This window comes from Ruditapes philippinarum, unplaced genomic scaffold (assembly GCF_026571515.1).
Source record: "Ruditapes philippinarum isolate M1 unplaced genomic scaffold, ASM2657151v2 ctg9090_1_1_1_1, whole genome shotgun sequence".
In the NCBI taxonomy this organism is placed as follows: domain Eukaryota; kingdom Metazoa; phylum Mollusca; class Bivalvia; order Venerida; family Veneridae; genus Ruditapes; species Ruditapes philippinarum.
The window spans coordinates 6,757-13,512 of NW_026854218.1; positions in this window are offsets into that span (position 1 = coordinate 6,757).

The following is a 6,756-nucleotide window of genomic DNA, read 5'->3' on the forward strand; positions in this document are numbered from 1 at the left end:
TTCATTCAAAACCCAAGTGTTTTTTTTTTATCTCATAAACCAAAAAAAAGTTCGTTCCCTTCCCTTTTATTTGGGTTGACCTGGACAAATACTTAAAAAGATTTTATGCCCAAAATAAAATAATTTTTGTCATTGTTCTGTTCCCCATACTCATTACTGTACAGAATTTTTTACGGGGCAGGTTTTTTGCCCCCTTTTCGGTAGGTTTTAGCCAAGTACGTCCCTTTGCCAATCGATATAAGACTTAAATATGTGATTGGGTTTAAATTTAAACCCAAAGATTACAAATTTGATCTTAAAAGAAATAATTTTGGGGAAGGGAAGATTCTCCCCCTTTCTGTTTACTTTTTAAAACCAAACCCCCTCCAAATCCAAACCTCCTCTTTTTTAATTTTTGATGTTTATTTTAAAACCCCTTTTTTAAATTTTTTCTTTAAAGAATCAGTTGTTTCAAATTATTGTTTTTTCTCCCAATTTTTTTGTGCAACTATTCATGAGATACATATATAAAATATATAATATTATGTAATATTGTTCATTTCAAAAATTTTTTTAAAAAATAGTTTAATTTTTATATTATCTCTTTTTAAATATTTTTTCTATTTGGGTTTTCATAAATAAATTATGATCTAGTCATATGTTATAACTTTTTAAAGTATGAATGTTTAAACTATTTTCCCAAAGGGTGGGGCCCTTTCAAACAAAATTTGGGACTAGACACAAGATAAAAGGGGGACAGGTTTTTCCAAAATATGGTTTTTCCTGGGGGGAGTCCCACCACGATTTGGAAAAAATTTAATTTTTTTTGGTCAATTTTTTTTTTGACGCAATCCCCTTTTATTAATTTATGTAGATGGTTTTTTTGGGGCAACTTTGTCATCTTACATAACTTTTTTTTAAGATTGTTTAAACTATTTTTAATTTCATTACAATGTTATCCCTAATCTTTTTGGCGGGGGTTTTTCCTCCCAGTTTGGTTTAAATTTCGAAAAACAAATATGTACATTTCCATGTTTGTTATTATGTAACATTTGTTTATGTTTGTTATTTAAAGTAACATTTGTCATTTATTTGGGATTTAATAATGCCCTATTTCATTCAACCTAAGTGTTTTGTTTTATCTCATACCAAACAAGTTCGTCTTGCCAGTTATATTTGCTTGACCTGGACAATACATAAATTAACGATTTTATCGAATCTTAAATTTAGACTTCAAATATCAGAATAATACAAATATCACATACACGACATGTAAATAGTTCAAAAATAATTAAAAATATTTTTTTCCCTATATTTAAAAAAAATTTGAAAGAAGGGTTTTAAAAAATTATTTAAGGTTTTTTCTTTCTCTAGTGACGGGAATTTTACATGAGAAAATTTGTAATAAAACGATTTACATACCGCTTTTGGAAAAGTTTGCCACCTTTTTACAAAAAATTTATATTTACCTTGAAAAATTGTAACATGTAAAATCACGGACACAAGAATGATTGAGCATTCCATTGTCAGTCAAACCATCACAATTCTTCTAACAAGTGCTCGCTTTCCAGTTTAAGATTATCTACTTAAAATTAAAAACAAAATCTCTGCAAAATTAATACTTGAACTTAAGTATGAAAATGTATTCTAAATCAAATGTTAGAATATTATATCCATTAAATAGTCCATTTATCGTGGATTTAACAATGTAACAATCACTTTGATACTGATGTTTTTCTACTTTCGTTTTAAGAAACATTAAAACCGAAAGTAGGTAGAATTTTATGAATCACATCGGTTTTCTTTTTTGTTTTAAAAATATAAAGTAACAAATAATAACAGTATTAATAATAGCAATAATAATAATAATAATAATAATAATAATAATAATAATCAAAGTGCTGAATGCACTGAATGCGACGGATATGCAAGGCTTTTTCAGAAAAAAAAAACACAATTTGTTCCATACAAGTTCGAGATTTGTAGAGCAATCGGTTTTAGGTTTCCCAATCTGAAATCATTCAGATTTTCTACTTTCAAGCAGAACACGTCCAAATTTTTAAATACAGAATGAAATTTATGCCTCAAAACTCTGGTCAAACTTGTAAATCAGTGTCCTTATCGATTTATTTGTAAAAAGAAAAAAACTGTCAACGAAATATTTCTAAAATAAAACCATGCAAATAAACTTCAAGCATAATACATAATACATGCGAGAATGTTAATTAGAATTGCTTCGTGTTATATCATAGTTGGCATATAGACAATAAAATATAAGTCATTAGTATTTTAATTTTTATTTCTCTTGGATATGTCTCATTAAAAATATTTTTGGTTAAAACCATCAGCAATTAATGGTGTATTTTTTAGATTTTTTTTTCATTTACAAGGTAAAGATGTAGAGGCCAGAGCACATCGTTTTAATTTTAATTTAAATGTCACTTAAGCACTACAGTGTTTAGTTGTCCCTTTCAATTTCACACTAAATTCCATTTTCAACTTGTTTGCTTTAAAACTTCTTAAAGTATTGCATGTAAACAAAGTAAGTATCCGCTGATTTATTACATGTATAATGTGTACTACCTAATTGCTTGTCAGGTGATGTAGTGGTGATTGGGTAAAATCTATTTTTAGAATAGTGTTATCTATTATAATCTATCACAAATCACATAAGCTGATAGCAGGTTAACTCATATCGTGACCTAGAAAATTATTTAAATAATGCGCGAGATATTCTAGAATTTCCGAGTCACGAAAAACTTTTAATCTGTTAATAAAAAATGTTTTGTTTAATTGAGAAATATTTATTTCCTACTTGTAATTTCTAGGAATTATTGAGCTTACTCCTTAATTTTAGCATAATTTGCTGTCCTACTTTTTCGACAGCGGTAAATCGTATAGCAGTTATTTGCCTATTGTGCAATAATACTACATGTACTACGGAGCTACATCGTTTTTATCAATCAAATACGTTCATATTTTAACTTGGACAACTTAATTTGAAATTGAAAAGGCTAAATATGGAAGTTTTTAAGATATCTAGACAAAGTAAGGGAGTTTCATAGGATCAAATTCATGTACTATTTCTTGGGCTGTTATTCGGTTGAGGACACTTGCTCGATTGTAGCCGACGAAATCACATGTGTAGATGACATTAGCTCTGAATGCGCCTGAGAATAATAAACAAAAGACACAATTAAAAACAAACAACAACAACAACAAGGAAATAAAACAACAAAAACACCACAACTAAATGCACATACCTGTTGAAAGAATCAAAAGTAGTAAAGTATTGCATTGCACTTTTCATTTGGAATATATTTTCATACTTTCGTTCGAGTATTTTTGCGATTTAAAGCCCAAAGTTAGAATAAAAATGTTTAAAACTGTCCGGTAAATTTACTTCATCAGTTACTTATTATTATATATGTGTGTTCAGACCTTTAATTGTATGAATAGAAATTCGAAAATAATCTCGTAAAAAAGAAGGTTGTCTCTCCGCTGATTCTCCATAGTAAAATACACATGAATGTATCATAAAATAAACGAAGAATATTTACGACCAAACGCGTTGCAGCTTTCATTTATTTTGATGATAATAACAGGCTCTAGGTGTTTAATAGTAGAAAATAGCGTAAGTATCTCTATTTTTGTCTTCTATTCACGCTGATTTCCATCCCGTTTTTGATTGACATTGTTCGAAGAGAACATTACCAATACACACCTGTTTTAAGGTTTTTTTTTTTGCAAAACAATCCCTGCATCATAGTAAAAAACATCAAAGAAGATAGAAAGTTTTTCTTACTTAAACACTTTTTTGAAAATTTTTCTTTTTTTTTAAAAGGGTTTTTTTTTGAAAAAAAAATTTAAATCATTTAAATTCTTTTTTTTTTTTCTGTTTTTTTAACAAAAATTTTTAATAAAATTTTTAATTTTAAAAAATACGGGTTTTTTCGGTTTTGTTTTTCCCAAAAGTTTTTCTTTATGGGTCGGGATACAAAAGTGTAAAAAAAGGGCAACGTAGGAAAAAATTAGTTTTTTAAAGAGGTTTTTAGTATTTTTAAAAAGTTTTTTGACGGGTTTAAATGGCCCTTTAAAAAACGCCTTTTTAAAAATTTAAAACGGCAAGGGCAATTTTATAAACCGTTTTAAAGGGCCATTTTAAAAATGTTTTGTTTCCACATTTTAAATGCTAATACACATTATTTTTAAAACGCTTTCAAAAAATTCCAGAAAATTTGCAGATTTGAGGCCTTTAATTTTAAGGGGCTTAAACCCAAAAAACTGCTACTATTTTTTTTTTTTAAAAATTAAATATTTTTATTCTTGTTAAAATTTTTCCGAAAATCATTATTGACCATATATCTTAGTTTTTCTTTTCCCTTTTTTATTTTTTTGGGGCAATTTTTGGTTAAAAAGCTTTTTGTAAAAAATGTCAAATGCTGGTCAAAATTTTTTTAAACTTTTTTTTTTAAACCTTTTTTAACCCTTTTTATACAAATTATTTATATGAGCGAAATTTTACAAGAAAAAAGTATTTACTTTTTTCTCAATTTTAAAAACCAAATTATAAAACTCGCTTTCTACAAAAGGGAAAAAAGGTTTAAAATAAATATATTTTTTTGCTTAAAATTTATTTTTATATATTATTTATTATAACATAATATGTTTAAAAATTTTTGAAACGCCAAAAAAAAAAAAGCTGCGTAGTTTTAAAACCCCCCCAATTAAAACCCTTTTTGGTAAAAATTTTGGTTTCAAAAGTAACAGAAAATTGAGTTTTTTTTTCAAGCCCCTTTAAAAATATTTTCAATTTTGAAAAAAATAAAAATTTTCCATATGGATGTGTCAAAAAAAAAAAACGCAAACGCAGAAAAAATTTTCCGGTGACATAAAAAGTTTTAATAGAAGCCCTTTTTCCCATGCGAATAGAAAAGTAGGAAAAATTTTTTTGTATAAACATATTGAAAACTTATTGAATAAAAAGTCGTGGACCAAAAAAAGAAATTATTGGGGAAAGCAACTATGCCCCCAAAAAACCAAAAAACTATTTTTTTTCTTAAAAAATTTTTAAGAAGGTCAAAAAAGTGTTTTGTTTCTTTTAAATTTTAAATTTTTAAAAAAAATGTTTTAAAGTTAACTAGAAAAAAATGCTGAAGCACCCCCGGGGAATGTGCTTGAAAAAAAAGCAAAATGTAATTTAAAGTTTTTTTTACTTCCATACCAAAAAACTTTTAAACAATATTTAAAATAATAATATTTCCCGTTTTCAAAAAGCAAAGAACAAAAAAAAATCCATTTTTATTTGAATATGAAATTTTTTAGGGAAACTTTCCCCAAAATTTTTAAAATAATAAGTACAAGAGCATTTTAAAAGTAAATGGGCCCCTTTAAAACGTTAAAAAAAATAAGCACGTTTGGAGTGTTTTTTTTTAAAAAATACTTTTTACCCTGAGAAAACCCCCTAAAACGGGTTGGGCCCCGGAAAAACTAGACCAAAAACAAAAAAGTAAAAATCTTTCATTTATACATTGAAAAAATTCATAATCCCCAAAACCCCCTCCCGATTTAATAAAATTAGTTAGGAATACAATAAAAATTTAACCCAAATATTTCTTAACAAAAAAGCAATTTCATGGTTTTTGGGTTTAAAAATATTGTTTTTTAAAAAGATCAGAGTAAAATCTATCACTTATTTGGGAGGTTTAAAAAGCTTCAATACACAATTTGACCAACAGGGGTTATCCCCTTAAAAAGAGTAGGTTTTTTTTTTTGTAAATTTTTGTCAGAAACAGAATCTAAAATATTATATTCAAAGTGAACCCAAAAAAATTTCCTTGAATATTCAAATTTCCTTTTTTTATGGGAATCACAAAACCTTTTAAGACAAAGTAAAACAAATTCTTTGAAAAAATTTTAAATTTTCCGGAGAAAAATGGGAAATGGCTTATTTAAAAAAGGCTGAAAAAATTTACTTTCGTAAGCATGAAAAAATTGCGTGTATTTTGATTAAATCTTTTTTAAATTTAAACACATTCATATGTGGGTACTTTTTTACATAAAATTGATAATTCAAGCGAATCTTTGGGGTTTGATTTTTTACCAAATAAATGACAAAGAAAACCCCAAAATTTTGGGGAATATTTTAAGACAATGAAAAAGGGGGTTTTTTTTTAAAAAAAAGTCAAGAATCAAGGGTTTTAGAATAACTTAAGAAACAGAATAAAGTTGAAAAGTTTTAAACCAAAATTAAATTAAAATGGTTCGTGTTAATAAATATAATTTCACTTTATTTTTTTTTCTGTTGAAATATTAGTATTTTTGCAACGCTTTTAAAACAAAAAATTTTTTACCAAAGGGCCCTATTTTAAAAAAATAAGGGGATAATTTTAAAGGGGGCATGAAACCTTTGAATTTGATAAAGGGCGAAAAAAAAATGGGTTTACAATTGAAAGCGGGGGAAAAATATATTAAAGTTTACGGGTTTTATTCAATTACAAAATCTGTTGATTACATAAATTTGGGGCGTTAAAATAAAAATTTTTTGGCCCCTTTTTTTGGGTTTCAGAAAACCCCAAATGAGGGGGGCATGGCCCTTTGGTTTAAAAAGCGACGGACGTGGTTTTAAATTCCGACAAGGGGGAAGCCGTTTATTTTTTTTTGAGTAAGAAAACTTTACTTTATTGTACTGGGTTTGGTTTTTAAAGGATTTTAGAGTTTTCAATGAGGGTTTTTGCTTTTTAACCCCCAAACGAAATGAAAAAAATTTTTATTAAA